Genomic DNA, 11,837 nt, shown 5'->3' on the forward strand with positions numbered 1-11,837 from the left:
TTCAGTGACTCCATCCAGCCACCTCATTCTCTGTCGTCCCCTTCTTCTCTTGCCCTCCATCTTTCCAAGCATCAGGCTCTTCTCCAGTGAGTCCTTCCTTCTCATTAGGTGGCCAAAGTGCTTGAGTTTCCACTTCAGGATCTGGCCTTCTAAAGAGCAGTCGGGGTTGATCTCCTCTAGGACTAACCGTTTGGATCGCCTTGCACTCCAGGGGACTCGCAGGAGTCTTCTCTGTTGCTCTATCCAACCTCAAATCTAATCCGGCTTTTTTAGACGGAACGGTATTTTATTTTGGAACGTTTCTCTCCAGGTTTAAGGACCGCAGGACAGCAGTCTTGGGGTGTGAGGTATGATTGTTGGCATCTCACAACAGGAAAGGGGCTTGGCTAAACAGCGGCTAACCAGATCTTGGCTGAACCTTTGTCTCTGGAGATGTCAAGCTAATTTTTCACTAAAGGTGGAAGGGCCTTGCCAGTTAGCCCTGCCTGTTTTGTCTGGCTGTTCGTTTTGCAGGAGGTCCACTATAGTAAAAGATATTAAGAGTGGGAAAGCTTCAATCTCAGTTATAAATACGGTGGGAGGCTGTCTCAAAGAAAAGCAAAGAAAAAACGGGTGAAGTTGCAGCGTAGCAGAATGCTAAAGCGAGTAAAATGCTTTGATTGCCTCCCTAGCAAAAGTAGAGTATTTTAGGCACGTGTCATTTTGAATCGTTGAAAAGGTCAGCGAGAGCCGATCTTCCCTTTATTTTTTTTTCTAGCCTCATGGCGAGTGTTTAATTTAGCCAAATATCAGAACGAGTGCTGTTTCCAACTGACTTTCGCAGGGCTCATAGCTATGATTTAACCCAAATATAAAGAGGAATGTTTGCACCAGCTCTTCTAGGGAGTTGGGGTTGGGGGGGGGGGCGTGTGAAACGGGAGAGATTTACTATTAAATTTACTCTTGGCAAGTTGGTTTGCGAGTGGGGTTAGCCTGGGCTGTCGAATGGCTGCGAGATTGGAACTTTTTAGGTTAGTGAACTACGATGTAGGAATGGTGATTAATTGAGTTTCTCAACCTTGGGCCCTTTTAAGGCAGCAGGGCTTCAACTCCCAGAATCCCCCATTCAGCATGGCTGGCTGGGGGATTCTGGGAGTTGAAGCCCACTGGTCTTAAAGTGCCCAAGGTTGAGAAACACTAATATAGGTTGATTCACATCACGGTCATTGACGTTATCGCCATCAACCGGGGGATAGAAGATCGTGTGAACACTTGTCCTGGATCAGGCCAGGGTCTTATCTTAGTCCAGCATTATCTTTCGTCCAGATGTTCACAAGGAGGTAACAATAATAATAATAAAGTTGGAAGGTCATCTAGTCCAACCCCCTGCTCAGGCAGGAAACCCTATACCATTTCGGGCAAATGGCTGTCCAGTCTCTTCTTTAAAATTTCCAGTGTTGGAGCATTCACCGCTTCTGGAGGCAGGTTATTCCACTGGTTAATTGTTCTGACTGTCAGGAAGTTTCTCCTTAGTTGCAGTTTGCTTCTCTCCTTGATTGGTTTCCATGTGTTGCTTCTTGTCCTGCCTTCAGGCGCTTTGGAGAATAGCTTGACTCCCTCTTCTTTGGGGCAGCCCCTGAGATACTGGAAGACTGCTATCATGTCTCTCCTCGTCCTTCTCTTCATTAAACTAGACATACCTAATGTCTAGTTTAGAAACTAGACTGAAACTCTCCCCTCATTGGCTCTTTTGCGATTGGTATATGAAGGCAGGTTACCTCTAACTGGGAGATAACATAATCTTCAAAACCAGAGGTTGTGGATGCTCCATCACTGGAGGTTTTTAGGAACAGACTGGATAGCCATTTGTCTGAATTGGTATAGGGTCTCTTGTCTGAGCAAGGGGTTGGACTAGAAGACCTCCAAGGTCCCTTCCCGCTCTGTAATTCTGTACCTCTTAATAGACTAGTCCTCCATTGATTTTTGCCATTCTCTTTCAAAGCCATCCAGGTTAGAGGCCACGCCCATATCTTTTCCTAAGGAGTTTAAGAGATTCATTAGGCACTGAGGTTGGCGAAAGGCAGCTTACATTTCCCCTTTTGTTTAAGTAGTTCAAAGTAATTCCTACTGAACTCAAATATTATTTCATTTGATTGGGTTTAATATGTAATATTATAGGGGCCTTCTGTGTTTGTAGGTTGCAGTATTCTGATTTGAAGTCTACAGATCAGGTTTTGTTTAATAAGCCAAATGATTTAGGGAAGTTAGGAACATATCTGCAAAAGTGTCATCTTTCAGTGACATAGAAAGAAAGAAAGAAAGAAAGAAAGAAAGAAAGGAAGGAAGGAAGGAAGGAAGGAAGGAAGGAAGGAAGGAAGGAAGGAAGGAAGGAAGGAAGGAATTCTACAGAAAAATTATAATTCCCTACTGTCATTAGTCATAAAGGAAAAACAAAATAAAATGTAATTCCCAGGCATACTTTCTTAGCATTTAAAAAAAGAAAGAAAGACAGAAAGAAAAAAAGAAAGAAAGAAAGAAAGAGAAAGAAAGAAATTCTAAGAAAAATTGTAATTTCCTGCTGTCATTAGTCATAAAGGAAAAACAAAACAAAATGTAATTCCCATGCATATTTTCTTAGCATTTAAAGAAAGAAAGAAAGAAAGAAAGACAGACAGACAGAAAGAAAGAAAGAAATTCTAAGAAAAATTATAATTCTCTACTATCATTAGTCATAAAGGAAAAACAAAACAAAATATAATTCCCAGGCATACTTTCTTAGCATTTGTAGAAAGAAAGAAAGAAAGAAAGAAAGAAAGAAAGAAAGAAAGAAAGAAAGAAAGAAAGAAAGAAAGAAAGAAAGAAGGAAATTCTAAGAAAAATTATAATTCCCTACTGTCATTAGTCACAAAGGAAAAATAAAACAATATGTAATTCCCATGCATACTTTCTTAGCATTTGTAGAAAGAAAGAAAGAAAGAAGGAAAGAAAGAAAGAAAGAAAGAAAGAAAGAAAGAAAGAAAAGATTTCTAAACAACTCTATAATTCTCATATCTTCTTTTTAGCATGGAAGGAAGGAAGGAACGAAGGAATTCTACAGAAAAATTGTATTTCCCTACTGTCATTAGTCATAAAGGAAAAATAAAACAAAATGTAATTCCCATGCATACTTTCTTAGCATTTGAAGAAAGAAAGAAAGAAAGAAAGAAAGAAAGAAAGAAAGAAAGAAGACTTTGAAACAACTCTATAATTCTCATATCTTCTTTTTTAGCATAGAAGGAAGGAAGGAAGGAAGGAAGGAAGGAAGGAAGACTTCTACAGAAAAATTATACTTCCCTACTATCATTAGTCGTAAAGGAAAAATAAAACAAAATGTAATTTCCATGCATGCTTTCTTAGCATTAGTCAAAAGAGACTTCTAAACAAAAACTATAATTCTCATGCCTAATTTCTTAGCATTAAAAAGAAAGAAAGAAAGAAGGAAAGAAAGAAAGAGACCTAAACTAAAACTATAATTCTCACATCTACTTTCTTATCATTAGTGGAAAGTAAGTAAAGGAAGAAAGGAAAAAGGGAAAAGACTTCTAAACAAAAACTGTAATTCTCATGCCTTCTTTCTTAGCAAAAAAAGAAAAACAGAAAGAGAAAGAAACTCTACAGAAAAATTGTAATTTCCTACTGTCATTAGTCATAAAGAACTAAGGAGAAACTTCCTGACAGTGAGAACAATTAATCAGTGGAACAGCTTGCCTCCAGAAGCAGTAAATGCTCCAACACTGGAAGTTTTTAAGAAGAGACTGGACAGTCATTTGTCCGAAATGGTGTAGGGTTTCCTGCCTGAGCAGGGGGTTGGACTAGATGACCTCCAATGTCCCTTCCAACTTTACTATTATTATTATTATTATAAAGGAAAAACAAAACAAAATGTAATTCCCAGGCATACCTTCTTAGCATTTGTAGAAAGAAAGAAAGAAAGAAAGAAAGAAAGAAAGAAAGAAAGAAAGAAAGACAGACAGACTTCTAAACAACGCTATAATTCTCATATCTTCTTTTTTAGCATAGAAGGAAGGAAGGAAGGAAGGAAGGAAGGAAGGAAGGAATGAAGGAAGGAAGGAAGGAAGGAAGGAAGGAAGGAAGGAAGACTTCTACAGCAAAATTATACTTCCCTACTATCATTAGTCATAAAGGAAAAATAAAACAAAATGTAATTTCCATGCATGCTTTCTTAGCATTAGTCAAAAGAGACTTCTAAACAAAAAAAGAAGGAAGGAAAGAAAGAAAGAGACTTAAACTAAAACTATAATTCTCACATCTACTTTCTTAGCATTAGTGGAAAGTAAGAAAAAGAAAGAAAGAAAAAGACTACTAAACAAAAACTGTAATTCTCATGCATACTTTCTTACCAAAGAAAGAAAAAGAGAAAGAGAAAGAAAGAAAGACAGAAAGACAGAAAGAAAGAAAGAAAGAAAGAAAGAAAGAAAGAAAGAAAGAAAGAAAGAAAGAAAGAAAGAAAATAAGTTTATGGCATAAGTCCCTTGAACAGAAGAGGCCAATATAGGTTTTGATATCGCTGTGCTAAACTGGGATATTGGTTAGACTTACTTAAGCTGGTGACATTTTGTTTCCCACCCCAAATTTCTGCAATTTGTGCTTTCCTTCCTTGTAAATAACCTATGCAAACCCAACATTAGAGTTTTTGGTCTTGAGACTCTGTATAAAGCAAATGATATCAACGCAGCATTAAAATCCCACTTTTGAGGACTCTTGAGGTGGGGTTCAAATTGTCCCCGCTAGTTTTGCCTACCACTGTCTGAAATATTAGGGTAGCGAGAGGTCTCCAAACTTGGCAACTTTTAAGGTTTGTGGACTTCAACTTCCAGAATTCCTCAGCCAGCCAGGTCGATGAATTGCACATCTTCCTGTACTCTTTTTGCAGTTTTCCCAGGGAAAAGGCGGGAGGAAAAATCCATATTTTCCAAGCCACGGACAGATTCTTGGAGAGCCACCCACCTATACATCTTATAGGCTTTCAATTGCATAAAATAATGTTATTTGAGCTTTGGCTGCTGACAACTCAAAGGGATTCCCAAAAATCCAAAATTAGTACGTAAGGGGATTTAATCTAGCAAGTTGGAGGCCAACTTAGCTGATGTCTGGAACCCTCCAGAAATAAAAGGAAAGCTATGCTCAAATCCTCAAGCAGAACAATCCTTTACTTTCTTTCCACTTTCAAATCTGTGGATTAAAAAGGTGGCTATCCTTTTCATTTTTTAATCTGAGAATGAGATCAAGAAAAATCCTAGACTTGGCTTCGTTTTTGAGGCAGACCTCGACAATGAAAAATAATAATAATAATAATAAAGGGGGGGCTTCTTTGTATCTTTTATTAAATGGAGTCCAAGGCAGGATAAGCCCCAGAAAAAAAAAATCATCTGAAGATTTACTTCCTGCAAGATCCAACAGGATTCCCCTGCGTCACCAAATGGTCCCCAATTCCTTCATATATTGCTGTGAAGGCTGGCTGATCTTTCTTTTGTTGTTGATTGAGTTCTAAAAATGATCGGGGACCCAATACCAGCAACTCTCAGGGCAAAATACACTAAATGTAGCTGAAATGTTATTTTTTTTTTAAACAAGCTAATTAACAGCCAAGGAACCACAGAGGTGTCAACACTATACTGCCTGTCTGAAAGGCTGTGCTTAACACTCCTGTGACTGTCACTTCCAAGTACTGTAGCAGGGTCAATAAAGATTTTGCATTCCTCTCCCCTAATAAACTGATCCCGATTGATAACATAGGAAACAAATGCCAAAGTATCACTGATCCACTATGACAGTGGTTCTCAACCTGTGGGTCGGGATCCCATTTGGGGTCGAACGACCATTTCACCGGGGTCGCCAAACAACGCAGTCCACCATTTTTTTCCCCTTGTCCTTAGCTGTGCTACTCCCTTTTATTCTATTGGCTTTTGAAAGCCAATAGAATAGACTCTCTTGAATAGAGTCTAATTCTATTGGCTTTCAAAAGCCAATAGGAATTGTCCAGGCTGTCTCTGCCCTGCTGAGCCCGCCAAAGTCCCATTCTGCAAACGGTGCTGCACCAGTTGAGTAGTCCTCGACTTACGACCGGTTGAGTAGTCCTCGACTTACGACCGGTTGGGGGTCGCGGCATTAAAAAGGTTGAGAACCACTGCACTATGACCATGTTTCGCTTATATTGGCCGTAGATGTGAAAACAGTCAAAGTATCTGCCTGCCTGCCTGCCTGCTTCCCTATCCCATCTATCTATCTATCTATCTATCTATCTATCTATCTATCTATCTATCTATCTATCTATCTATCTATCTATCTCATACCTGCTCCAGCTAGGCCCCTAAGAAAGAAATATGAGTGAAGTGATAGGTTCTTTTTACTAAGGATTAGTGGTTGGAAAAAAAGCAAGGCTAGAACTGAAGTTCCCACGCAAAGCATTCCAGAACACTCTCTCTCTCTCTCCCTACCTACCCACCCACCCTTCTACCTATCTACCCACCTACCTACCTACCCTCCTTCCCTCCCATCATCTATCTATCTATCTATCTATCTATCTATCTATCTATCTATCTATCTATCTATCTATCTATCTAATCTTGTTATCTATCTAGTTATCTATCTGTCTGTCTGTCTGTCTATCTATCTATCTATCTATCTATCTATCTATCTATCTATCTATCTATCTATCTATCTATCTATCTATCTATCTATCTATCTATCTATCTATCTATCTATCTATCTATCTATCTATCTATCTACCTACCCACTCCTGAGCAAGCATTTCATCTTGGTATCCAAAGAAAAGGGCCATTAGGCTGCAAAGAATTTTTAGTTAACTTAGAAAAAAAGAGAGAGCCACGGATGGCCTCATCAGGGTCAATATGCCTGGGCACAGGACAGAAGAACCGAGTTGAAAGGTTCTAGCTAATCAATCAGTTATAAAGAACAATCATGGGTGAAAGCACCGGCCTAGAACACGAGAATTGTCTTATCCATATTTGATAGATTTAAAATAGAGTTAAATAAATTCTAAGGGGAAAATAGAATTGCCTGTAAGAGTCGTCACCCTTGTTACCCAATGGGATCTGTGAAAATGTCTGCAGGATGATGACGATGATGATAGTCTTAGTTGCTGTGGTGCTGTGAGCTTGTGTGGTGTGTAATTCAGACTTGCTGTAAATTTAGGTTTTAGTATTCTGAGTCTCACAATTGATGTTTTTATTTCTGTCTTGGCAACAATCAGAAATGCACTTAACTCCGGCGTGCAAGCAAAACAGTGCAGTGTTCCTGCCCGCAGCTATCCATTTGAGGTCAGGAGAGTGGTAAATTGGGCAGAAAACTGGAAGTTAGCTTTGAAGTAAGAGAGAACCGAACTGAGTATCGCTGCAGAAGGATGAAAAAGCGGCTTAGTTAATATTTTAAGGAATGTTCATTTAATTTGAACCCACAATTGGACATTTTGGTAGATGTTTGAATTGTGCTGGCAGACCCTCCTTCCGAAGTAAGAAAAGACCCAGCCTTGATACCACACTGCTAACGTTGGTTGATTTTAGTGGTAATTCATTTTTAACGTTGACTTTCTACATCTTAGCATGTTGCACAAATTTATTTATTTATTAGAGAATTTACATGGCCTCCTGCTCACTTTCAGTGACTCTAGGGGGCGTATAAAAAAAAACCCAACGCAGACTGAGTAGGGCTACCAGCTCTGATGGTCAAAAATACAGCAAATCACTAAATAATAGCAAAAAGTCTCTTTTGCAAATTACCTGGGTTTTTGCAACCCTGGTTTATGGTTCCATGCACTGTAAAAATTCAGAAAATTGGCTACTTCGGTAAACTGTGTTCTAAACCCCCCCCCCATTTTGCTTAATGGTTATGTTCACACTTATCTTTTTTTGTGCCACAATTGCTGGCTGCCAGCCAGAAAGGGACCTGGATGCCTGCCAGAGTCCAGCGATAGGCAAAATGTTTTGAGTCTTTTAACTAATATCTTAAGGCAACAGGTGTGGTGCACAGCTTTAGCAAAGGTCGACGGCAGGAATTCAATAAGCAAGTGACAAATCCAGAGAGAAAAGACAGAAGACACACAGTAAGGTGGAATCCACAGCAAGAGTTATCTCAACAAGTTGGATTTTCAGCCTCTGCACTCAGAGAGCAAGGCCGATATATCTGCCCTGCAGAATAGGTGCTCCAACACTGGAGATTTTGGGACGTTTATCTGACATGGTATAGGGTTTCCTGCTTGAGCAGAGGGCTGGACTAGAAGACCTGCCAGGTCCCTTCCAACTCTTGTCATTCTGTTATTCTCCACCCCATGCAGAGCTGTGGCATGGACTCTTCCGTTTTCTTCTTTCTTGGCATGTTTCTCAGATCTAAGGGGTTTTATCACGTGTCTCTGCTTAGGAGTGGCTGGTTGGACTTGAGGGTCGTGAGAAGGGGGTCAGTGAGGGCAGGCAAGGGGTCCTGTGGGCTTGCTGGATCTGCTTTGTGGGTCTGAGGGGGGGGGGGCGTCACCAATAGTGGAATTGCCCACACCAGGTCTATGGTCTCTAGATGTCCCGCCTTCATTTCATCCCCATCTTTATTAAGGGCCCAGTAGCTCAGAACATTAACCAGACAGCTACAAATCTAGCAGCTGTGTTTGCACAATGTTTGGAGCCTGCTTGCGTGTTTGTGCGACGCCCATTGAGCGTGTTGCGCAAACTCATCTCCTTTCGTGAGCAAGGGCGTTTAGCGTACTTTGCAATCCCAGAAAATGAATTCAGTACGATAAAAGTTTTTACTCCACCTAAACTCCTGCTAGATTTTTTTAGTGTTTCTCATCCTTGACAATTTTAAGGCACGTGGACTTCAACTCCCAGAATTCCACAGCCAGCATTGCTGAAGTTGAAGTCCACATGCCTTAAAATTGTCAAGGTTGAGAAACACTGCTAGAAAGACAGGGGAGCTAATCCAGTTCCTAGGACATCAGGGCAAGGTGCCATTTTAATGACAACAGCCAGCTCTCTGGGAGCTTTCTCGACTTCCTAAGTCCGCACGATATCTGGAGGCATTGATGTGCAAAATTATGGGAAGATGTACAGCCCGGTTTATTGTATGGCTCTTCCAAGGAATGTCTTGTAGATGGTTCTGAGTGTAGGATTACAGGCTAAAGGGGTTGATTTGTACGTCCCCATTTTTGCTATTCAATAGCTGTTCACGGAAGGAATTGGCCCAACTGAAAAAATACACTGCGATGTCATGGATGTGTTTGTGCTGCTAGAGCTAATGTGGTGCACACCGAAGGCACAATATTGTGTTTCAGTCGAATCGGAAACGAAGATGGGTGGAACAGCCTTTAGCATCCTTCTCCTACTTAATCACTTTGAAAGACGCTGGATTGAACCAGTATGTCTCAATCTTGGCAACTTTAAAGACGAGTGGACTTCAACTCCCAGAATTCCGGAGTTGAAGTCTGTAGGTCTTCAAGTCGCCAAAGCTGAGAAATCACTCTCAATGTCTCTGCCCACTGGGCTTCCTTGTGAAAAATATCTGATGGCTGTGAGGTTGCAGAAGGCTCTCTTTGACCAATGAATTCTGCCATATGGTGTTTAGGTATAGACTGCAGGGGTTCTCAACCTTGGCAACTTTAAGACTTGTGGACTTCAACTCCCAGAATTCCTCAGCCAGCAAAGCTGGCTGAGGAATTCTGGAAATTGAAGTCCACAAGTCTTAAAGTTGCCAAGGTTGAGAACCCCTGGTATAGGGAATGATACTTATTCATTCCTCTTAATTTCCGCGAACTTCTAAAATAGAAAGGGTATGCCAGGGAAAATTAGCTGAAAACACACTGAAGTTGTCGAGTAAATTGGATGGACTTTTTATCGGATGGACTTTTTCATCAGTCACTGGAATCCCTCGTATAAATAGAATTATGTCAGGAGAATAGCTGAGGACAATAGAAAGGTCCAGAATTAAAGTCTAGGATCAATGTGAGTGTGTGTTGAAGAAAATAAGCTTTTCTATGATTGGGTATAATGGGTGCAAATAAGCACGGATTAAGCATTGGAAAAGACGCAAAGGAAAAATCTACTTGAAATAATGATTTAAAAAAAAAAAAAATCCGAATACACAAACACAGTTAAATTTACACCAGTGCAATTCCATCCAAAGTCTATTACTATATTTGCTGCATTATACACTAATGTAGTGTATAAAGTTCACACTAATGACCGTTTTATATTAATAACCAATTCATCTTCCCAAGATTTGTCTGGAACACAGTAGCAGACCCTTTACTTTGGAAGATGATGTACAAAATCATTACAACCAATAGCTAAAAAAAACCCAAATATTTGCTAAAATTACTTTATGTGCAAGAGAGAAAGTTAAGAAGGCCTAGAGGAACTAAAAACTTGGGGAGCTGTTCTGCCTCTGTATCTTAATTATGGAAAACTGTCCTTTGTTTGGAAGTTAGAACTTGGAACATAAGTTGTAACATTTTGGCGTTATTAAGCCCAAAAGAAGACAACAATACTCTTGTGCTAATGGACTACATCTCGCACCTGATTTTAAGAAATCAACGAATCTGCCTGAAACCAGCTTGTCAAATCTTAAGTCCTCTGATTCAAATGTATGTCGGTGCCTATAGTGACTTGGTTTTCCTTTGGGATGGTGTTCTATTGCTGCATTGTGAAACAAACCCTAGTGTTAAGAATAAATGTGATGTCCTCTTTTGGTGCCCAGTAGCTATTCTCTGAGCAGCGCGTGATGGTGGTTCTTGCTGCTGCTCGGCTAATATCTTCCATGAACTGTAGATATTGCCTTGGTTGCCTGATGCTACTGGTGCCATTGCCTCCGAAGACTACGTAGCAAGGCGTGGTTACGTACCTGCGCGTATTAAGAGTCGCCAACTGTGACATCATCATCCAAGCGCATGTAGCAAAAGCCACACGCACGTACACAAAACCCCTGGGTGGCTGAGGCAAGGAAGGCGGTGCTTATGGTGCTACTGATGATATTCCACAGCAGGGTTTGTATTGAGAACCAGTTCTAGCCTACGTGGACTGATTTAATGGCCCCAATTGGGCTTCTACAAACTGTAACTGACAAAAAGAGAGCAATGATGGTTGAATGCCAGAGAGAAGAACGATATCTGGAAAAAGAAAGAAAAGGATGCTGGAATGTATATTCCATCAGGCAGATGGACCAGCTCTCACCACAACCTTCTTCTGTGAAGGCCACGATCCCCGGAGGTATCTAGTCAGAACTGAAGAGAGGAAGAAAAACTTGTCAAAATGTCAGCAGCCAAAGCGTGCCACTCCTTCCTATGTAAAAACCGGACTCTTTTTCTCTCTTACAGGTGTATTCTAAATGTTCTACGATGAGTACCACGATTTAAAGTTATATTACGTATCATTGTTAACAAGGGTTTCTCCTAGCAGCACAAGCTCAGCTTACAGGAAGTTTTCAAACAAAAAAATTAAACCCACCTGTGCAGCAAGCAAACTTAACTTTTCTGGTATTTTATCTTCCCCGGGACCGACCTCCTCTTTATTCCTGAAGTCTACTAGTTAAATGTGATTGGCCTTGCATAAAAGTCACTTCTTTAGGGTGCAGTGTGTGCTGTTTTCTTTTTTTTTTTGGTCTTTCCAAAGACGCGGAAAAGTAAGGAAGTGTAAAACGGTGTCATGAATGGATTTTATTTTTTCCATACTTGAGCCTAATCCGATTCCTTTTAATTTCACCTGCATTTCATCGTCAACTTGAGGTTGTTGTTGTGCAAAAAAAAAAAAAAAAGTGATTAATGAGGAAAAACAAGAAATAAAACTTGGTATGAAACCACA

The 11,837-nt window shown here is 40.2% G+C and overlaps 1 long non-coding RNA gene across 1 annotated transcript; it reads left to right on the forward strand.

Annotated features, from left to right (window-relative positions):
• Window positions 1-6,649: 6,649 nt before the first annotated feature.
• LOC120300664 lies at window positions 6,650-11,837 on the forward strand. Its single transcript, XR_005554709.1, has 2 exons — window positions 6,650-9,606; window positions 9,738-11,837. It is a non-coding gene; the product is annotated as an uncharacterized LOC120300664 (long non-coding RNA).

Source organism: Crotalus tigris, unplaced genomic scaffold, assembly GCF_016545835.1.
Source record: "Crotalus tigris isolate CLP2741 ecotype Arizona unplaced genomic scaffold, ASM1654583v1 scf7180000024347.1601321, whole genome shotgun sequence".
NCBI lineage: Eukaryota > Metazoa > Chordata > Lepidosauria > Squamata > Viperidae > Crotalus > Crotalus tigris.